The sequence below is a fragment of the Artibeus jamaicensis genome, unplaced genomic scaffold (assembly GCF_021234435.1).
Source record: "Artibeus jamaicensis isolate MK-2021 breed Jamaican fruit bat unplaced genomic scaffold, CSHL_Jam_final contig_233, whole genome shotgun sequence".
In the NCBI taxonomy this organism is placed as follows: Eukaryota; Metazoa; Chordata; class Mammalia; order Chiroptera; family Phyllostomidae; genus Artibeus; species Artibeus jamaicensis.
In genome coordinates, this window is record NW_026521486.1 from 19,380,875 (window position 1) to 19,403,884 (window position 23,010).

Here is a 23,010-nt window from a genome sequence, read left to right on the forward strand (position 1 = left end):
CTTGTAACTTTTCTACAAGTTTGAAATACTTTCAAAACAAAAATTTCCAAAACTGGAAAAGAAGACAGATATCTCCTGTGAGTCTTCTGAATCCCACTCAGAGATTTCCATTTCGGTGTCTTCCCCAGAGACACCGAAGATTTATGATAACTCGGTAAAAATGGATTGACGATTGATGGGCACTGAGAGTGCTTTTACACTTTCTCTTTTGAGTCTTATGGGAATTTTTAAAAAGAATCTACAATATGAATTTTAATTTATAAAGTTAGATCCTGGGACAAACAAAGATTATTCAAGGAACAACAAGGAAGCAAATATTTGTCAGCAGCTGACTGTAGGCTAGAACTGAAAGATCCCCACCAACAGGCCAGCCCTTCCTCTTAGAATTTATGGCAACTGGTATAGAACAGAATCGTGGCCCGGAGGTGGCTGTGAGGGGGAATGAAAAGGCAGCCAAGGATATGAGACATCATGAGACCCTGAAATTCAATACCGTAAATTAAAGACTGGGTATGGTTAACATAAAAAATGAATAGGTGCTGTTTTTCATTAAAAACTTTCTTAAAAATAAAATATACTTTTAATATAAACAAAGTCCCATGGCTTTTTTAAAGTGAAAAAGAGGAAGAGAGTCTTTTTGTCACTTTCTTGACTATAGATTTTCATCTGCTGCTTTAAAGAATCCCTGAAAAAAAAAGAACAAAAACCCTGTGAAGTGAGAGGCAGTGGGGCAGAGTTAGATTTGTTATTTTTACTTCAAATATTTAGATTACATGAGAAATTTTGAAAGATTATTACATAAAACACCTTCTCCACAGACTTTCAGTTGCCTTCATTAGACTCCCTCTACTGCTAAATCGGTATCTCCAACACTAATTTTGAGTTGAGGCTCACATGTAAACCTGAACATTGTATTTCCATTTTCTTTTCCCATAAAACTTGTAATCATATATCCTATAAAATTGTTTTCTTATGGATGGACCTTGATGGCATTATGCTAAGTAAGTTGAGTCAACTACTGTATGATCTCACTTATACGTGGAATTGAAAACCACTTCACCAAACCCACAGACAAAGAGATCAGATCTGTGGCCACAAGAGGCTAGGGGTCAGGGTTAGAGAGAGGGGCAATTGGAGGAAGGTGGCCAAAAAGTAGAAAATCTCAGTTATAAGATAAATACTGGGATGTACATCATGATGGCCACAGTTAACATTACTGCATGTTGTGTAGAAAAGTTATCAAAAGAGTAGACCCTATGAGTCCTCACCGAGAGGAAAAACCATTCTCCTTTTCTCTTATCTTTGGGCGGTGATGGATATTGACTAGACCTCTTGCGGTGAGCACTGCATGCTATGTGTATCTCAAACCATCGTGCTGCACACCTTCAACTTACACAGGCACACATTTCCTTTACTGCTCAATAACACTGGGAAAATACTTTTGCTTTTTGAATTTTATTTAGTGATTTGAGAGAGAAAGGGAGAAACATCAATATGCTATTCCCCTTATTTATGCATTTATCGATTGATTCTTGTATGTGCCCTGACCAAGAACTGAAGCTGCAGACTTAGTGTATCAGGATGACACTCTAACCAACTGAGCTACATGACCAGGGTGATGGGGAGAAAAATCTTTTTCTACTGTGTCAAAAGAAAAAAAAAAAGAATCCAGGAACTGTTCTTTGCCCAAGGCTGTCCTTTTACATACTTTCCACAATGGATTGAGAGGCATAACTGGTTCCATTTCCATCTCAGATTTGTAAATCTACAATTTTAGCTTTTATTTCAATTGAGTTCTGAAGTCCTCACAGGTTTTCTCCCTGACGGGACCCAGTGGATGGTCTGGACCCCTTGGAAACTCCTGTGCTTGGGTCAGACTTGAATCTTTCTGTCCAGACCCAAGTTCTCTGTGAGGCCAAAGCTCCAATTGCCCCAGAGAGCACTAGGAGGCAGCCATTCGCTTTCCCTGAAATGCTGGTGACAGTCATTCTTTTTTGTCAGGAAGTTGTGAATTCCTGTTGACTCGCAGCACCTGGGAGCTGGGGGGAAGAGGGGGAGAGAATGTCTGGCCTGTGTTATTCTGTCTGCCCAGCTCCTCCCCACAAAGGCACAAAGGAGCGCATTCAGAGATCTTCTCTTGGGGGTCAGGGGGAAGACAATGATGACAAGCTCTGGGAACACACTCCAACTAGGGAAATTTTGTCTTTGACATTCTTGAGCGGTACTTTGGCTTTTAGTTCTTGCTTTCACAGAATAACTCCTTGGAGGAGGTTTTTAAAACCATAAGGTCATGAAATCAATTTAATGGGCTGCAGCCATTCATTTTTTTCTAAAGATTTTATTTATTTATTTTTAGAGAGAGGGGAAGGGAGGGAGAAAGAGAGGGAGCGAAACATCAATGTGTGGTTGCCTCTCTGAGCCACCCCTGGGGACCTGGCCAGCAACCCAGGCATGTGCCCTGACTGGGTATTGAACCAGTGACCCTTTGGTTCACAGGTGGCACTCAATGCACTGAGTCTCACGCCAGCCAGGGATACAGCCATTCATTTTTAAAAAACAAATGTAATAGGTTGTATTGGAATAGACAATATTAAAGTGTTGTTAACCATAGACTCTGGAGCCACACCTGTTGAATTTGAATCTCTGCTGTGTGACCACTTACTAGCCATATGGCCTTGGGAAAATTACTTTACTTCTCCATGCCTCAGTTTCCTCACCCGGATAGTAATACATACATACATATTTCATAGACTTCCTATAAGAATTAAATGAGTCAATATATGCAAAGCACTTCTTCACTCACCTGTGGGTCGGTGGAGCTTGGCTAATCCAGGTTGGCTCCTCACTGCTGGGCCTAGGTCTGCTCCACATGTGCTCAGTCTGGGGTCTGGGTGAATTTCTTCTCATCATAATGTTATAGGCAGAAAAGAGTAGGCCTAACCTCATACGTGCATTTGAATCCTTCTCTGCTTGCCTTGGGTCTGCTAACATCCCATCGGCTGAAAGGCAAGGAGCAGGAGAGTACATTTCCACAATCCCATTGACCAAACCAGCCACAGGGCAGAGCCCGACATCAGTTATGCAGGGAACAATAATCTAGTGAACTAAACCCCTGAGCAACGATCTGGTAGTTGTAATCAAAAGTTTGCAAAGCATTGCTCCAAAGCAGGGATCAGGAAATGACTGCCTGCAGGCCAGACCTGCGGGGCCATCTGTTTTATAAATAAAGTTTTATTGAAATCATTATGTCCATTTATGTGCATGTTGCTGCTTTTGTGAAACAACTGGCAAAGCTGAGTGGTGGCAACAGAAACCACGTGACCTACAAAGTCTAAAATATTTGTTAGCTGGCCCTTTGCACAAAAAATTTGCGGATCTTTGTTCTTAAAAGTGAAGGTTTAGGAACTGATGAGAATTCAGCATCAAATCAAATTGCATAGTCCGCATACTCCTTCTATGCACCGGACAACGGAGATGCTGTGCAATGACTATGTGATTTGATTTGGTACCCATTTGTCATCACTGCAAGAAGCGGGTGCTTCCTGGTTTGCAGCAGTCGCCTGTGTGAAGCGAGGGAGTCCCACCCTGCCCTGACACTTGGGCCTAGCACAGGGCGTCCTCATTGGAATATCCATACGCTGTAAAGGGTTCAATATTGTGACTGGTTAAAAGACACAAGTACTTTTGCATTAATGATCCTCGGGATTTTCCAAACATTTAAGCTTAAAGAAAATTATGCAATCATCCAAATAAAACAAAATATTTGGAAACTTCATTGGATCCCAAACTCTTGGAAACTGAAGTCTTAGGTAGAAACCCATGCAGTAAACTGATATAAGTGGAGTTGTTAAGGCTCAGGGTCAGCGGGGAGGGGCCTGGGCTCAGGGCCACTTCCACTGAGCTATGTCCGGGGCTCACAGGCTGTCCCCTCAGGGGCCCAGGAGCAACTGGGAGCTGCCAGGGCTCCTTGGGATTCCTTCTGCCTTTGTGAGTTTTCTAATGCCCCAGAGGAGAACTTTGTTGTATGAAAAAATACTATTTGGAGGATATTTTATTTTTGTAAGCCATATTCTATTTGAGTGACAAATTTAGAATCCTACTTCCTTCTTTAAGCTTTTAAGTCACATTTACATGTCGTGTTGTGCTATTTACAGGGGAAACCTCAGGAACTTACTTTATGGGAGCCTTTGGTTAAGGGTTGGTTTCTGTTAGACTTAGTTAATTAACAACTTTAAAGGTTTTTAACTGCATTTATAAATTTAGTTCATTTGATTTGCTTTTCCATGACAGTGAACACCTAAACTCTTACTATGTGCAGAAACTCTTCCAAACAATTTACACTGTTAACGAATTTACTTCTAACAGCAATTCTAGCAGAGATCTCATGTCGCTGCCATCCCTGTTTTGTACATAGAGAAACTGGGGTGCAGGGGTAACTCTCACAAGGCTGTATCGCTAATAATGTGAACTACTTTGTGAGCCACAACCTTTGGCTCCGGAATCTAGGTTTTGGTTCTTACCCTCTGCAGTAATTAGTTAACAATAAATTAATTGACTAGAAAGACATTTGTGACCACTTTAGCCATTCTTGTGAAACTAATAAAAATTAAGCTTATAAATATAGTGTAACAAGTTTTAAATTCTTTTAAATATTCCATAATTGATTACAAACTTATTTTGGTCTTTTGCAGAAGTCTGTTAATACAGCATACTGTCCTCCAATGTACCAGATTCATTTAAGCATTACAAGTACTTAAAATAGCAAACACACACAGGTTATTTCCAAATTTTACATTAAGAAACCTTCATACTGTGGGCTTGACTTGCTTCATCGTCTCTGTAATTGACTCTCAGTCTCCTCTGGCTGAAGACGTTTCCCTGCTGAGGAAATAATCCCTCTCTCCCAAGCTGTCAGGAGTGTGAGCCACGGGGTCGATGCTGCTGAGTGTCTGAATAAGGACTGAAAATGAACCATTGAATTTGGCCAAGCGGAGGGCACAGTGACCTCAACGAGAGCAGGTCTGGTGCGTAGATGGGATGAAAGTGTAATAGGAAGGGTCAAGAGAGAAGAGCTGGAAAGGATGAGGAAGCAACATCATTTTAATTATTATTATTATTATTAATTGTTTTGTCATTAAAGGCACCTGAAAACTGGGCAAGAGCTGGAGGAAGAGGTAGCATCAAGAAAGGTTTTTAATGAAAATATGGAATATATTGTAAATAAGCTGACAGAAACTTATTCCACTTGATATGGCAGAGGAAATGAATCCAGGAGAAAGAAGGGAAGTGATACCCGGGAGGAGGCAGGGGGCTGGACTCTAGATCTGGACCACGGTAACCGGAGGGACAGGTGAGCTGTTGCTGGGAGATGTGGTAGAATCAGTGGGCATCTCTTCCAACTGCTTCTGTTTTCTCAGGGAAATAGGAAGTGAGGTCATCTGTGCAGAGTGATGGGGAAGGAGATGTTGGTGGTTTGAGGAGAAAGATGTGAAATGATCCTCTGGGGAAGCAGGAGAGTCAAAGGACCAGGGAAAGGCTGTGTGGCTGCCCGCTACCAAGCAGAGGCCTTGCCATGGGTCAGGAGGAGAGCAGAGAGGACCAACGGGAGAGGACGCGGTTGGGGGCGGAGCCTGGTGGGCAGAGCAATCAAGTTCAATGACGTACCACTTGGATAGAAAAATGCTTTAGATGCTACCCACCAAAATGGGTCTCTGGTGCCTGCTCCCTTCCTAACTTATGTTTCCTGAAAGTCAAAGCCACAAGGAACTTCAAATAAACACAGCGGTAACGTTCATGCCGGTAGCCTTTCAGAACCAAGAGGTACAGCAGGTTTCACTGGAAACTGGACAAGTGGTGACTTCTAGTGTTAACTTTTTGGTCGACTAATTATCAATCAGGGCAACATACTGAAATTTTAATTATCTCCATAGGGGAGCTAATTAAAAACAGGCAAACTGCTTTTGCTCATGAAAAGTGTTATTTAAAAATCTGGCTTTCTTTCTGCTGCAAACGCTTTTCAGAACAGCTCCTCCCAGTGGACTTCTTCCTCAGGTTGGCCAGCCCACCTTCTCCTTTCTACACAGATTCGGACTCTGTTCCATTCCATCTCCTTCCTTGGTCAGAGGTTCCGGTCCAATCCAGGGTTTCTCATCCTCAGCACTATTGACATTTGGGGCTGGATAATTCTTTGCTGTGGGGGCTGTGCTGTGCATTGTAGGATGGTTAGCAGCAGCCTTGGCCTCCTCCCACCGAACGTCAGTGGACCGTTCACCCCCACCGTGTTGTGAGGACCGGAAGTGTCTCCAGACATTGCCAAATGTCCCCTGAGGGCAACATGGTCCCCAGTTGGTCTATTAAGATTGGGAACAGTGGGGCCCAGAGGTAACTTAAATTAGAGCCCCATGTGGACTCTCCCATGGCAACCCCAACAGTACAAATTAAGTCTCTGGTGGAACAGAATGAGATTTGATGATCTTGGAGGTGAGAAATTAGACACTTTCCCTTCTGCACAGAATGTACAATGAGCTGGCTAATCCTGCTTTAAAAAGAAAAAAAACTTGTCACATTTCCAACTTTCTCACCAATTGATGTGAAGATTCCCAGGACATGGTGATTAGTGACTAGCTACGTGAAAGGGACAATGCACAGAACTTTGGGACTGGGGACATGCAGGGAGAGAAAGTGAGAGAGAGGGGAGGTGGGAAGGGAGGAGGAAGGGAGAGAGGAAAGGACACAGAACCAAGTACAAAATAGGAGTTCGGCTTGAACTTTGTATCTTTGACTTTGCAGGAGTTCAATTAAGTATCACGTCTTTACTTATGACAGCAAAATAATGTCCGTGTTAAAATTCAAGTCATTCGACTCCCCATTGCCTATAGGATGAAGTTCAAACTGCCGAGCCTAGCAGTCGAGGCCTTAAGAGTGTGAAACTTGCTTCCATCGCCTGCAGGAATGCTGTTCTCTATTCCATCTGGTCCACTCACGGCTCTACAGACACCTTGCTCATTCCTACTCCTGGGCCCTTGTACATGCTCTTGGCCCATCCAGCCTCTCAAATATTTAATCTTCAAGGCCCCAGCAATCCCCACTTACTTTATTCACTTGCTCACTCTGGCGCACCCAGGAGCTGCGTTAGAGTCAAGAACAATAACTACACCTAAACGGCCCTTTAACAGTTCCTACAGAGCAGGACCAGATGCTGTTCTGAGCAATCTTTGCTTTAGATGCTGAAGAGAAATTCCTGTCTCCAGGGCTACCCACTGCTACCCCATAGGCCTGTTGGGGGCCAGCCAGTGTCTGCCCTTGTGATAGCGGCATTCGGTTCCCTTTGTCTCTGAGAGCAGGAGTGCAAAGATGAGAGAGCCGGCCAAGGGAGAGATGTTGGGAAGAGTGGCCGGTCTGATTCAGCTGGGGGGCCGGTGAGCCCGGGGTGGGGTGAGGGGAGCTGAGCCCACACCACAGGGTGTGGGGGGAGGGTTGGTCAGCCCACGCTGACCTTCGGGGGTGGGGAGAGGGGAAGAGGAAGCACATGTTTGCTGCTCCTGCTCAAGGCTTCCTGAAGGCGGGGCTCCCTCTTCCTTGCTGAACGTCCAGCTTTCCTCTGGGCGCACGCCTGCCACGGCTCTCACATACCCACTCGCATGCGGTGTCCAAAGCTTGCAGCACTGGAGACTCTGCTAGTGACTCCGTCCCCAAATTCTTCTGGACGCTGAAAAGGAGGCCTTGATTTTGGCTTCACTGTAACTTCATTTTCCCGACTTGGAACCAAGCTCTCCGAAGAGCTGGGCCAAAACCTCGGCCATGGGAACTTCCCGAGAGCTTCTGGCTTCACTAGCAGGATTCACTTTAAATCTAAATGGCCTTTTTGAATACAGAACCGTCTCTCTTTAGCCTCCTTTCCTCTCTCCTCATTTCCTGTTTCCTCTTCTCCCAGTCTCCTTAGTGTCTGCTCAGTTATCAAAGAACTGCTGTGCTACTTTCGGGAATGTTCTGGGGCCAGGCCAGTGAAATGAACCCCGGGCCTGAGCACTCCAGGGAGCCTTCAGCCAGGTCTCAGCCCTCTCCCTTTACTGAGCACCGGGACCCATGACCAGCACCTCTGGTGAAAATAACAGTCTGTGATGGACCCAGGGTCTGACTCTGTTCATCTTCCCTGCCCTCTCTTCCAGACCATCCCTTTCCTTCCCTTCCCCAGATCCAATCTGAGTGGTACTGACTGGAAAGCAGAGTTGAGAGTGGTTGAGAAAGGAGATTTTGGATTCAGGCCGTTCTATGCTTGACTCTCCACACCATCACCTGGGCTAGTTACTCGGTTTCCTCATTTGTGGAGTGGGGGCAAGGACAGCCATTCTGGAGGCATGCTAGGAGGATCAAATGAGATACTGCATGTGTGTAAAGAGATCCTGTTGTTCACCAGAATTCCTTTTAGGAAGGTAGAGCTTTCTCTGTTGAGAAAAGACGTTGCTAAGTAGAAACCAAGATCCGTAAGGCCAGAGGTGGACACTCCCAGCAAGACAAAGGGAGGGTTTTGTTTGCAACTCCCGGAGGAAGTGGGGGACCAGGAGAGGGCGGAAATCCTGCGCCCCAGAGGTGACCCCTCCCCGAGAGCACGCCCTCCTTCCACCAGAACTGTGGGTCAGGTTTACTAAACTCATGGAATACTTGAAGTAAGTAATGAGGAAAACAGAGTAGGGGTTGAGTCATGTCTCCAAGGAGCTGTGGGGCAAAACTCCGACAGCATTTCAGGACGAGAGATGTGGAAGCAGGAACATCCAAGGACAGAAGACATGAGGCCCTCCTGGGAAGGGGGTTAGGCCATCAAAGGCTGTGGATCTCAGAACCAGATTTCTCAGGGGTTGGGGGCACTAGCCGACAACCTGGTTAGCAGGCAAGAAATTGTAGCTTAGTGTTATTATTCCATTTCAGGCTTTCCTGGGTCTTTCCCCATTTGCCTGCATTCTCAGCTTAGACATTGCTTCCTCTGGGAAGCCTTCTCAGGCTTCCCAGGTATGGATTAGAACCTTCGACACTGAACCCTTCCGTGTGTTCTTATCATAGGAGTTTTCACCCTGAGCTACGATTGCTTAGTTGCCTATACACTTTATTTGGTCAAAGCTAAATTTTTTATATCCCTGAGTTACCAGACCTAGCTCAGCACCTTGCACAACATAGCTTCTCAATAAATATGCATTCAGTACACACTGATACAGTACAAAACAGCACAGCCCTGGCTGGTGTAGCTCAGTGGGTTGAACACGGGCCTGTGAAGCAGAGGGTCACCGGTTCGGTTCCCAGTCAGGGCACATGCCTGGGTTGTGGGCCAGGTCTCCAATAGGGGACATATGAGAGGCAACCACACATTGATGTTTCTCTCCCACTCTTTCTCCTTCCCTTCCCCTCTCTCTAAAAGTAAAAAAAAAAAATTAAAAAGCAGTCTTTGGTGTTCTGTAAAAACCAGGTTCAAATTTTGACCCTAACCCTTAAAAGCTGTGCAACTCTGGGCATGTTACTTAACCTCTCTGAGCCGTATTCATCTTCTCTGTAAATAGGAAGGCTCAGGGTCAGTGTGAGGGTGGAATGGGAAGCTATGTAGACAACGGTGCCTGGCCAGTCAGCGCTCAGCAGATAGGGGTTCCTCAACTCGGTCTCTTGTGTCTGGCCCGTCCCTTCCATGCACACATCTCCAGCCTGTCACCCTCACCGAGCGCCTTATAAATTCCTACTGTGTCTCCTTGCTTCGCACTGTTTCTCTTGGACTTGTTAAGCTCTTCTACTGTGCCAGACAGGGTTCTGAAGTCAGAATCAGCAAACTGCAGCCCGAGGGCCCCGTCGAGCCCAGCACCTGTTTTTGCACTGTCCACAAGCAAAGAAAGTTTTCTACCTTTTTAAATGTTGGGGGGGTGAGTAAAACGAGGCATATTTCAGGACACACGAACGTCATTTGGAATTCCAAGGTCAGTGTCCGTGAAGAAGGTTGAACTGGCACACTGCCACACCCAGTCTCCTCCTTGTGGTCTGTGCCCACCCTCCCACGACAGCAACAGAGCTGACTAGACGTGACAGAGACCGTAGGGCCCATGAAGCCGAAAATATTTAGCATCTGGCCCTGTATAGAACAAGTTCCCATTCCTTGGCCCCAGTTTGTAAGCGGTTCCCTGGTAGAGGACTGTTGAGTCCTCTAAGTGCCGTGTGACGTGGGTGCTACTACCACCCTCCTTCTACAGTTCAGGTGCATAAGTAGGAGAGAGGTTAAGTGACGTCCCAGGGTAAGGTGAGTGGGGACAAGTATAAGAAGCTTTGTACACACCCTGGGGAGTCGGGCCTCGAAAGTTCTTGATCGGGGGAGTGACATGATAAAGCGAAACCTTAAGGCGATCACTATGACAATTGAATGGGAAGAGAGAGAAGGGCGGGGGTTGGGGGGAAGAGACAGAAGGGTTGCGGGGGTAGCATAGAGTAGGGAATAAGAATTTGAACTCGGAGGCTCAGCTTCCTGGGTTTGATTGCAGCCAGCCACTTATCTGTATGACCTTGGGCAAGTTACTCAACCTCTCTCTGCCGCATTTCCTCAGCTCTACAATGGTGTGGGTGGGGGCCTTGGTGGGATAATAGAGTCTAGACTCACCCTTATGGGGTTGTTGTGAAGGCTGGAAGGGAAACTTCTGTCTTATCCATCTGTCTTTGAGGAGCGGAGCAGCCCCTTGAAGTTAGCTATGGTTATACCTATTATTCATCCCGACAAGAAGCTGCTCTCTCTCTCTGTTCCAGGAGCCATGCCAGGCCATCGAGACACAAAGAGGAAGAAAGACAAAATAACCAGACCTGCTTCCTGCCCTTCAGGAGCTCTGGGCCCACGGAGGGGCCAGGAAAGTAAACCGGCACCTGGGGCTGTCACAGGTGCTGTGTCGGGCCATCGCAGGGAGCAGAGACAGGAAGTTCCCGGTCCTGGCTCTCCCTTCCTTGGCTCAGCTTCTCACTCCTTCCTGAACACCCCAGGCATCCTGGTGGGTTTGCCCCAGGCCTCCTGTGCCAGCCCGAATGGGGATAATGTGAGCACAGGCACTTGTCCAGCACCCTGGCAAGGGGCTGTGTCTGGAAGACTGTAAATCACAGCCCAGCCCAGACACAAGGCCCCTGGGAGAGCCTGGCCAGGAGAATAGCTTGGCCACTCCTGCCTGCCAAATCACAAAACAACAAACTGACCAGAAGGGCTATGGATGCTGAAAAACCCTATCAGGTTCCACCCCGGAAACTGGTATTTGTCTTACTAATGTGCCTTTGAGGGACAAACGGCAGGAATCTGGAGGAGTTAGGAATTTTATCATACTCTGTGCTGGCATCTCCTGCTTGCTGTGCTTTTTTTCTGTCACTGCCATTTATTAGTGTTTGATTTGCCATCTATAACTGTGTACTTATGTGTACACATATGCAGCTATGCATAGAAAAAGGATTGGAAAGGTACACTAGTACCTTTCAGCTGAGACGGGGTGGAGCTGTGGGAACGAGGAAGGAGGAAGGGGAGGCTGTTTATTAGTATTGCCTGAATTCTTTTCCTTTTTCAAGATTTTATTTATTTATTTCTAGAGAGAGGGGAAGGAATGGAGAAAGAGGGAGAGAAATATCAGTGTGTGATTGTCTCTTATGTGCCCCCCACTGGGGACCTGGCTTGCAACCCAGGCATGTGCCCTGATTGGGAATTGAACTAGTGACTGCTTGGTTAGCAGGCCGGCACTCAGTCCACTGAGCCACACCAGCCAGGGAAGTATCACCTAAATCCCTTTTTTCCCAAATCCTCATGCTTGGGTAGAACGCCTCTAGCATATGTGTATTCGAAAAGGTGCCCCAATAATTCAGACATCTGCCCCTCCCTTCCACCCCCCTCTCCTGCCTGATTTGTGCCCAGTAATGTTCACCGAATGTTAACAGTAGTTATACCTGTATGTTGGGATTATAATTTTAATTTTTTTCATCTTTTTGCTTTGCTGTTGTAATTAAATTCTACCATGAACATGGAGACTAGCATCGTTGTGAAATGTGTTGGTTCTAGAACCAAACTGAGTTTGAACCTAACCACTGGGCCTCGCTGCTGTTATCTACACAAGGCGAAGAGTGGTAGCTGAAGTGTTGTGAGTGGCTTAATACATACGAGGTTTGTAAAACCCTGCCTGGCACAGTTACTGCTCAATGGGAATTATCTATTATTATTATTAAAACAGAAGAAAAAATGTAGCAATACATTCTTTACATTCTTTACTTTTAGAAGGTATTAACATGAAAAATATAAAGAAGGGAAGAAAAAGGACCCACGATGTTTGCACGTTTTTTTGGATCGTGGACGCTGGATGGGAAGCCCAAACCCGGTTCTCCCCATCTGTGAACTGGGAGGGTGAATAGAGAGAGATGCGAGTGGGCTCCGTAAACTTACAGTGAAGTTAAAAAGTGAGGGGCGGTTGTTACTGTGGGGAGTAAGATGAATGCAGCAGAAAGGAAGAACCACCCCGCCAGCGGCCGCGGAGGAGGCTGCAACCGGAAGGAGGCGGCTGGGCTTCCCCTTCCTCCCTGTGGGTTCCGGCCCAGAAACCCCACCCTGGCTGGAGGGAGCAGATTGGGCCCTAATGAAGGGAACCCCAACCGTTCTCTTTTGGTCAGACACTAAATGGCACTCTCTGCTTTGTATATGACTTCTTCCCTCCCAACTCCTCTCCCCTTTGGTATCTCCATGTTATTGCTTTTTAGCAAGTTACAGACAATTTAGTAGCTAATACGCACTGATGCCAGGCCCTGTCCTAAGACTGTAGTGACTCATTTATCCTCTAAGCAGCTCTAAGAGAGAGACACTTTTTTCTTATCTCCATTTTCTTATCTCACAGAGGAGGAAACTGAGGCCCAGAGGGGTTTAGTAACTCGCAGGGACTGCAGGTGGCGGCTCTAAGATTCAAACTCCTGCAGTCTGGCTGGGGGCTGCAGATGTTCCTGGTCACCAGAGTGGATTCCTCCCAAACTCGATGACAGTCAAGACAATTGGGGGAGAACAGCCCCAGGAAGCCCACCATACGACAATCCTCTAAGACCTCCAGTGATTACCTGGTGCAGAGGGTTTGCTGAGACTGGGAGGCAGGGTCCATAGCTGCCGGCTGGCCCCAGCCCCGAGGCTCCTCTGCCTGCAGCGGCCCCAGCAGAGCCCGGAAGGAAGCACGGGTAGTCCGGCTCCCCAGCCCAGCCTGCTCACCACAAGCTTCGATTGTCTCGAAAGGAGCACAAATCGGTAAGGGATTGTCAGTAACCGACGTCAAAGCAGGATGTTGGTGTTTGTGAAGAGTCCGCATTCAGAATCAGTTTCCACCCTGTGCTTCCAGCAACTGGTGACTACAACCACAAACACTCTGGCGTCTAGAAGCAGGTTGCCAGAGCCCGTTTCAGGAAGATCGCCCGGCCCTCCCTGCTGTGGGGGCAGCTGAGCTCACGTGATGCCAGGTGCCGCTGGCTGCTCTGACAGCTCCTGGGACCTCCCTCGCCAGGATTTTGGACAGCATGTGCTCTGAAAGTGGCCTTTCCTCTCTTCGAACATGATGTAACCCCTCCCCCACCCCCATCCCCAGCCTCAAATGGTTTGCAGATTGTCTGGGGTGACTATTTCCTGTGTTCTGAGATCCCAGGTGGTGAGAGCATTCAGCCTGCGGTCTGTGGACAGACAGCGTTTACTTGGAAAGCTTGCTTTTATCAGTCAGGATGTGCTTGGTGGCAAGTAACAGAAAACACGGTCCAAACTGGCATACACAATAAAGGGGAGTTTATTGGCTTGTGGAACGGAGCAGGCTCTGGATAGATTTCAGGTGGGGATGGATATACGTAGTGACTCAACCATGTCACAAAAGGCCTGGCTTGCTTTTTATCTCTCTTCTCTGCTTTCCATGTCAAGTTCATCTTAAGGCTGGTTCTCCTCAAAGGAGCAAGAGGACTTCAGAAGCCTCCGAGAGCATGCTTCCTTGTTCATTTCTAGCAGAAAAAGAAGTCTCAAATGATTAATTAAAAACCGTGAACCTCTGACTGGGTCATCTAAGGTCTTATGCCCATCTCCAAACCGATCACTGTGGCCCTGCACAGCCACCTGACCATGATTGGTTTTTGAAAAAAATCGTAGTGCTTTTTAATTGAAGTTCCCCTGACCTTGCTTTCATGAGTAGCTGCAACCAGGGAAAAGGAGAGGAGAAACCAGTTCGATCAGGAAGGAGTCCTTTGCCCAATATTCCCTTTCTACGAGATCCAAACAGATGAGCACAGAATCACTATTGTGGTTAGAAGTTGGCAACGTGGGAAGGGGGAGAACTCAGTGGCAGGTAGGGGTGTCAGTGCAAAAAGTACAGACTCTGCCTAAACAGATGTGGTGATGGGGGCACTTGGTCTGCTTCAAATCAAGAGCAAGCAGAAGGTCACGAATGGGTTAGAAAGGCCTGAACCATCAGGCACGAGGAAGGAGCAAAGTCCATGAAGTACAGGGTCTGTTTGCCAACTGCAGTGAAGAGATTGACTCCCCGTGCTGGAATCCCTCCAACCCCTCAGTTCTGGCAGGGAGCGGGCAGCCTGGAACCTCTGAGGGCAGGTCTGGGGCTGCCAGGTACTGCAGGCAGGGGCGGCAGGGGGCTCATGAAGGCTTGCCTTACAGGGAGAACTGACGCTGCCCCCCAGCTTCTCCATCAGGGTGCAGCCGTTCTTGACTTCTTCCTGGCAGTTTGCTTATAATTCATGCTCAATCCCCCTCAGCTTCTGCTTGATGGCATTGTGGGAGCTGGCACAGATCACTTTGACCTTAATAGGTGCAGACTCAGGGTTCAGATGATAAGCACCAGCTCCTGCTGCTTGCTCTTCTCTGTCTCCTAGGCTGGGCCACAGAGGGCATAGCTGGAGTCCTTGTCGGGCTGTGTCCTGACAAAGGTGGCATGGGGTCTGGGCCAGACTGGCCCATGTCACCTACCAGGATCTCTGGCCCTCTTCCCGCACCCAGGAGGAAGAGCACCACCTTCCTCTGCTTCTCTAGCTCCTCTGGCTTCCACAGCATGCACACCTGCATGCCACTCAGTACCTTGGCGATGCCAACGGAGACAGCTACGCTTCCAGAAGTGGAAGGGAGATGGCAAGGAGAGTCAGGGAAGGCACCAGGAGCTGCTTCACAGCTGCTGGGGTCCCACTCAGACCATGGTGCTCTCAAACCACCACACCCTCCCTGCACCTGGAAGGAAGCGGTACGTCCACCGCAGCACATTGTTCCTTCCACTTCTGACATGGCTTTTCCCAGAGTCCTTAAAAACACCAAAATGTCCTTCAATGAAGCCATAAGGTAAATGGCATTTACATCTTTCTAGTTGCTCGAGTCAAAAACCTTGGGAACATTCTTGATCTTTCATTTCTCCCACCCATTCCCAGATCCAGTTTATCATCAAACCCTATTAGTTCTATGACAAAATATAGCTGGAATCCGACCCCTTCTCACTTTATCCACAGTGTCACCCTTGTCTAATGTATCATCGTCTTCCATCAAAACATGACAAGAGCCTCCTACTTGCTCCCCTATGTTCTCGCCTACAGAGAAGCCAGAGGAATCCTTGTGAGTAGGGTCACATCATGTCACTCCTCAGCTCCGAAGCCCCTGGTGGCTCCAAAGAAAAGTCAGAAGACAACCACAGCCTAGAAGATTCTACATGTTCTAGCTTCTTATATCTTCGATCTCATCTCCTGCTCCTTGCCCGTCACTCTGCTTCAGCCGGACTGGCTTCTTGCTACATCCCCCAAATACCAAGCATGCCCCTGCCTGCCGTAAGGTGTTTGTGTGTGCGGGCCCTTGGCCTGCAACACCCTTCTCCCTAATACCTTCTAGGCTCATTTCCTTTGTTCAGAAGCGATGTTATCAGAAAGATGCCGCGTGGCCACCCTATGCTGAACACACCCAGTCTATTTTTAAGCCACTGACCTTACTTTATTTTTCAAAGCACTTATACCATTACCTAAAATATTTAAGCATTGAGATGCCATTTTTCTTCCCTCCTAGAATAAAAGTTCTGTAATAGTGAGGTTATTTACCACCACTGCCCTAGTATCTAGAACAGTGAAGGCATTCAACCAATAGTTGCTGAGAGGGAATGAAAGATTTTGAACAAATAATGCATGCACACACAAAAAACAGCTAATGACAGATGAAACAATGCTCAACCTTACCAATAAAGCAAAGACACTGGCCAATTTCTTGTTGGCCAAGACAATATTTTTTCCCATTAAACTGACAAGAACAATCAAGTAATAAACCCATCACTGTTAATATAGCAATAAAATTTGTATTTTCTTGTACTATTGGCAACAAGTCCCATTAACTCATTTAACAGATGTTTATTAGGTACCTACTATGTGCCAGCCATTGTGCAATTATCCAATATATACTTTCATCCATAATAAAGTTCAAAGTCTATGTATTAGTCAGGATAGGTCAGGTTAGCCATGGTAACAAATTAACTGTGGAATCATAGTAGTTTGCCATAACAAAGGTTCACTTCTTGCTCACTCAACATACCTACCTCTAGCTGGTAGAGAGTTAGGGCTCCCATGTCACTTCCCCTCACATTGCATGGACAGAACTAGTCCCATGGCCCTGCCCAATGGCAAGAAAACTGAGAAATGAAGTTTTCTGCATGCCCCAAAGGAGCAGAGAGACAGGTGTTGGGAAATATTAATGATGTCCCCCGCAATCCTTGCTCAAGAAGTCTTACCACCTTGAAGGCTAAACTAATTGAAATGAAGGGAATTGCATAGGAAACCAATAGTGATGAAAAGGAATCTGGGACTCAAATCAAGGGAGTGAACCAGAAGGAAGAAAAAAATGACCAAACAGGAAAATATGAAGGAACAAGAATTCAAAAAAATGAGGAGAGACTTAGGAACATCCAGGACATCTTTAAACATTCCAACATCTGAATTATAGGGGTACCAGAAGGGGGAAAGGAACAGCCACCAATGGAAAACTTATCTGAACAAATAATAAAAGAGAACTTCCCCAATCTGGCAAAGGAAATAGACTTTCAGGAAATCCAGGAAGCTCAGAGAGTCCCAAAGAAGTTGGACCCAAGAAGAAACACACCAAGGCACATCATCATTACATTAGCCAAGATTAAAATGAAGGAGAGAATCCTAGAAGCAGCAAGAGATAAGGGGACAGTCACCTACAAAGGACTTCCCATCAGACTGTCAGCTGACTTCTCAAAAGAGACCTTACAGGCAAGAAGGAGCTGGAAAGAGGTATTCCAAGTCATGAAATCCAAAGACCTACAACCAAGATTGCTCTATCCAGCAAAATTTTCCTTTAGAATGGAAGGAAAGATAAAGTGCTTCTCAGATAAGACCAAATTCAAGGAGTTCATCATCACCAAGCCCTTATTGTATGAAATGTTAAAGGGACTTATGTTAATGTTAAAGGGAAAAAGAAGATAAAAAAGATGAACAGTGAAACGACAGCAAACTCACAGTTATTAACAACCACATCTAAAACAAAAGCAAACTAAAAGGACAGCTAGATCAGGAGCAGAACCATAGAAATGAAGATCTCATGGAGGGTTAGCAACAGGGGAGTGGGAGGAGAAGGGGGCAGAAGGTACAGAAAATAAGTAGCATAGATGGTAGGTAGAAAATAAATAGGGGGAGGGCAAGAATAGTATGGGAAATAGAGAATCCAAAGAACTTGAGACACATGGTCATAAACTAAAGGGGAGAATGGTAGGGGTGGGAGGTGCAGGGTGGAGGGGAATGAAGGGAGGAATAGAACTGTAATGGCATAATCAATAAAATAAAAATTAAAAAAAAGAAGTCTTACCACCTTACTGGAATAACCTAAACTACATAAAAAGCTACTTAAAAAGATGTTCATGAATGTCTTGTTTATTATTCTGATGAACTGAGAGAATCTTAAATGTTGAAAATGAGGAGGAAATGGATAATGAAATTATAGTTTATCCATACAAAATAGATTACTTTGCAGACACAAAAAAATATGTGTAAACTAATAATAAAATAGTAAACAGAAATTAGAAAACATGAAATGGATATTGTGATTACAACGCCATAAAAATACATCTGGAAAAATTCTTTAAAAATACACAAAAGTGTATTCATTCAACCAATATCTCCTGGATGCAACGTTCTGCAGATTCGGAGATAAAACACACTGCGTTTGGACTGCAGGTGCTCCAGTCTCAGAAGTACATTTAGAATAGGCAGAGAGAAACCCTTGTCTAAAGCCAGGACAGTTATTGTAATAATTTCATGGTTGCACTTAAAGTTCGAAGTAGTGTCACATCACGTCATCCTCAGCTCCAACACCCCTAGTGGCTCCCTATCGCTCCAAGGGGTGGCCTTTTATTCCATTTTGATTCGAATCATCCACAGAATTAGAAAGAATGAATCATCATTCATTCCACAGGTAGTTACCAGACATGCGCGAAGTGGGTGGCGAAGATGGTCAAGATGCCAGACCGTGCCCCCTGACCTCCGAGGGCTCCACTCCAGCTGGAGTCCTACACGTCAGACAAGCCAGGTCCTGCCTGGCGTCAGCTTCCATGGATCTCCTTTACAGACTGTTCAACATCGGACCCCTGAGCGTTCCTGGTGCCCAAAACAGCACCTGCACACCATGGGTGCCAGTTGGTATCCTCGGACTTCTGGTGTTTTCCCAAAGCCTACTCTACCTACAGCCGTCCCTTCTCCGTCAATGACATCTGCACCTTTCTGTTGCTCAGGTGAAAAGTGTGAGGTCATATCTGACTCCTCTACCACATACTCCACATCAAATCCGCCAGAAAGTCCTGCAGGTCCCAGTTTCAAAATAGAAATCCAGAAGCAGACCACTTCTCACTCCCTGCTGTCACCCTAATCCAAGCCACCGTCGCCTTTCCCTGCTCCCCCACACTATGATCTGAACGTCCCTGTCCCCACAAAACTCCTACTTTCTAACCCAAAGCCCAGTGTGATGGTATTAGGAGGTGAGGCCTTTGGGAGATGATTTTGTCTGGAGGGTGGAACTCTCCTGAATGAGATTACTGCTCCTTACAAATGGGACCCCATCAAGCTCTGCGGTATCTTCCGCCAGATGAGGTTACAGCCAAAAGAGCTACCAGGACTTCCAGCAGACACTGAATCTACCAGCACCATGACCTTGGACTTCCCAGCCTTTGGACCTGTAAGAAATAAATGTCTGTTGTTTATAAGTCCCCCGTGTATGATTTTTTGTTATAGCGGCCCAGGAAAACCGAGGCCCTGCAGGAGTGCCGTTAACCAGTCTCCCGGCTCCTCTCGTCTCCTGCGGTCTGTTCTCCACGAGCAGTGGGTGAGACTTTAAATTCTGTATCTAATCACGGCACTTCTCTGATCCGTTCTGTCCAAACCATCCGGCTGTGGATTCAAATCCCCAGTCCTGACACTGGCCTGCGCGGCCCTTCTCCAGAAGCTCTCAGCCCTGTTAGACTCAAAGCCCCCTTGTAGTAGCAGACATTGCATAATCCAGCAATGGGCTTTATAGATCATATAACCTCCCTCCACATACAAGTAATAAAAAAGAATAACATGAGGCCCTATCTAAAATATAAAGCAGAAATAGAGAACATAATCCATAACAAAATATGTATTTTAATATGTAAATATTCAAGCAAAGACATCTCCACGAATTTCAGAAACACCCACTATCGGATGACGCCACCCCATTGAAAACCACTGACCTTCCCAATCTGGCCTTCCTTCCTCTCTCTGGCCTCAGAACCAATCACACGCTTCACTCCCTCTGCTCCAGCCTCTCCTGACCTCCCCGTGGTCGCCATGCAAGGCACCTTCCTGCGGGGTCTTTGCAATTGCACTCCTCTCTCAGGGAGCCACAGGCCCACTCCCTCACTCCTTCTGCTCTTTGGCTTACAGGTCTCTGTCTTCTCGGAGGCTATCTTTGCCCACCCTCTTTAAAGTTCCTCTCTCTCACTGTGCGTGGCCTACTGGCTCAGTTGGTTGGAGCATTGTCCCGTGCACCAGAAAAGACTGTCAGTTTAATCCTCAGTCAGGGCACATACTACTAGGTTGTGGGTTCCATGACCAATTGAGGCGCATCAGCGAGGCAATAGATCAACGTTTTTCTCTCTGCCTCTTCTCCTCTCTCTCTTTCCCTGCCTCTCTCTCTAAGGTTAGTGAACATGTCCCCTGGGGAGGACTTACAAAACAACAAAACCAACCACTGTGCCCATACGGCACCTCTAGTCCACGACCCCATCCTCCCCCACCGCTTAGTCTTCATGCCACTTACCATTCTACATACTAGGTATTTTATCTCTATGATGTTGTGTCTCCTCCTCAAGACCACAGATTTTTACTCCACTGTGTCCCCATTGCATAAGTAGGTGCCTGAAACCTAGTGTTTAATAAACTGCTGTTGATGCATGAAAGCAAGGGATGAGGGGTATGTACTGAGTGACTGAAGGGATAACCACAGACATCTAGCAACCATGGCATTATTTCTGAATCACTCGTGTCCATCTCTCTCCCCTTCCAAAAACTTCTACTCTCCCACATGCTTGGTGCTTTTGCCTGCATACATTCTCTGTCCCCCAGTTTAATGCCCAACTGGCTTCCTCCACCTTTGGTGCCACACCTGAATTGTGGGTTTGTCTCCCTATCGGGTTATGATCGTGTTGTGACAGCCCCGTGGAAATGCCCATTTTATCCTCCTTCTCGCCCTGTACTCTCTGTCCCAGCCCCTCACCTTCCCCAACACTCCATCTCCGTCCACAAATGTACTTCCCCTAATATGCCGGTCAGACTCCCACCCACCCCTCAAGGGTACGTTCAAGTGCTTCCTCCTTCCCCAGGATGCCTGATCCACCTTCCAGAAGTCAGTTGCACATCCCAGACACCTCGTAATTACTCAAAACCCTTTGGGCCCCCCACATATTCTTTGCTGTGTAAAATGTTTATGTTTGCCTTATCCCTCCTGCCAGAGTTTAATATGTTTAGAAGCAGGAGTGTTATTCATCTCTTGCTTCTCCCAGGGTGCCTGGTAGATGGCCGATGAATATGAAATGAGATAATTTAGGTCAAGCCCTTAGTTCAGTGCCTGGCATGTAAGTGAAGGCTCCGTCAATGCTGTCTGCTTACACCAGCTCCCATGCGAGGGAGGCAGCGCTCAGTTCCACCCGGAGGAGCTACAACCTTCGAGGGCAGCCAGGGTGTTTCAAGAGCCTGGGATTTGTCTCCTGTTGCCCGTGCCCTTCCCATCTGTAGCAGGTCCCCCAGGTGCCCTGGCCCACCTGAGTTCTCCTGCCCTGGGAGGACAGTTTCCCATCCCACGGGACTGCAGACATCTTTCCCTGTGTCTGTCATAGGAGCTTACTAGGCTGCTTGTCAACACAACCCACAGATGGGGGAGAGGCTACTTAATGCTCCTGGGCCGACCCTTAACTAACACACAAGGAAGCTGTAGGAAACATGCCCTGTCTGCCTTGAATTCCAGGGGACAATCCTGAAACATGTTCCTTGGGGTTTCTCTGAAAGTCCCTCATGGGAGCGAGTCCCTACTTCCCCAACAATAAACTGTTTGGGGGTTTTCTCTCTTTCTTGATTTATTTGCCCATTCCCTTCATTGTACCTTCTGGAATCACTGCCCCAAACTACACGCACTCAAGTCCTGTTTGTGGGGGAACCAGCACTTCCCAACATTCGTTTTTTTTTTCTTTTTCTTTTTTAAAATTTTATTTAGTTATTTTTCAAGTACAGTTTTTTGTCTATTTCTCCCATCCCAGCACCCCCCACCCCATGCTCCCCACCTCCCTCCCATTTCCTCCCCCACTAGTCCTCATCCCTGTGTCTTTCATACTTGTTCCTCAAAATCCCTCCCCTTTCCCCCCCTTAAATTCCCTTCCCTCTCCCCTCTGGTCACTGCCAACTTGTTCTCTATTTCAGTGTCTTTGTTTTTATTCTGTTTGCTTGTTTATTTTGTTGTTTAGCTTCCTGTTAAAGGTGAGATCATATGGTATTTGTCTTTCAACACCTGGCCTATTTCACTCAGCATAATGCTTTCCAGTTCCATCCTTGTTGTTTCAAAGGGTAGTGGCTCCAGCCATCCAACATTCCTGAAGGTGGCTGGTGAGCCCTTTAGAATGAAAAAGCCCTAGAAGCAGCCCCACTGTGACACAGCTTCCCTGTGGTCCGTCAGCGCCAGCTCCGTGGCACCAGATGTGCCAATAACAGAGGAAGGATGAGGAACACTTGGCTTATTTGCAGAGACAAAAATTAGAGGGGTGGTGCATGTCAAGTTCATCCTAGCTGTCCGTCCACCCTCATAGAAATTGCCCCCAGGAAGTGGTTGCAGTGACCCATTATGTAAAACAAAGGCCTACCCTGGCCAGTGCGGATCAGTTGATTGGAGCATAGACCAAAAGGTCACAGGTTTGATTCTCAGTCAGGGCACCTACCCAGGTTGCAGGTTTGATCCCTGACTGGGGCCTGTACAAGAAGACAATCAATCAATGTCTCTCTCTCTCCCCCTATCTCTCTCTCTCTTCATTCCTCTTTCTCTAAAAGCAATGAAAAGAAAAATGTCCTCAGGTGAGTATAAAAAACAAACCAAAACAAAGGCCTTCCTCTCACTCTGGGATGGGATCGAGCGAGACCTCCGTGAGGAAACGTTCCTATCCTGTACACACCAGCGTGCCATGAAGACAACAAGGACTCACTGGTCTGTGGCTCAGCTCCGATGGTGCCGTACCGGTCACCGCGAGGCCGCCACGTGTTCACCAGAGTCATGACTCTTCTTGCCGACACACGACTAGATTATAGTCCTTAGCCGCGTTTGCATTAGGTGCGGACCTGACAGGGTGCTGGCCACTGGAATGTGCGTGGGACAAGTGTGCGCCATGTCACAGGCCTGGCCGCTGAAACCCCCCATGGGTCATCCTCTGTGTGTTCGCTGACTCACTGCCTGGGAGCACAGGACTCCACGGA

The 23,010-nt window shown here is 46.9% G+C and overlaps 1 long non-coding RNA gene across 1 annotated transcript; it reads right to left on the minus strand.

Moving 5' to 3' along the window:
* Positions 1 to 601: 601 nt before the first annotated feature.
* On the minus strand, positions 602 to 13,329 carry LOC128626890 (uncharacterized). Its single transcript, XR_008391002.1, has 3 exons — positions 13,084 to 13,329; positions 2,804 to 2,999; positions 602 to 685 (listed from the first exon to the last, which is right to left on the minus strand). It is a non-coding gene; the product is annotated as an uncharacterized LOC128626890 (long non-coding RNA).
* Between the last annotated feature and the right edge of the window lie 9,681 nt (positions 13,330 to 23,010).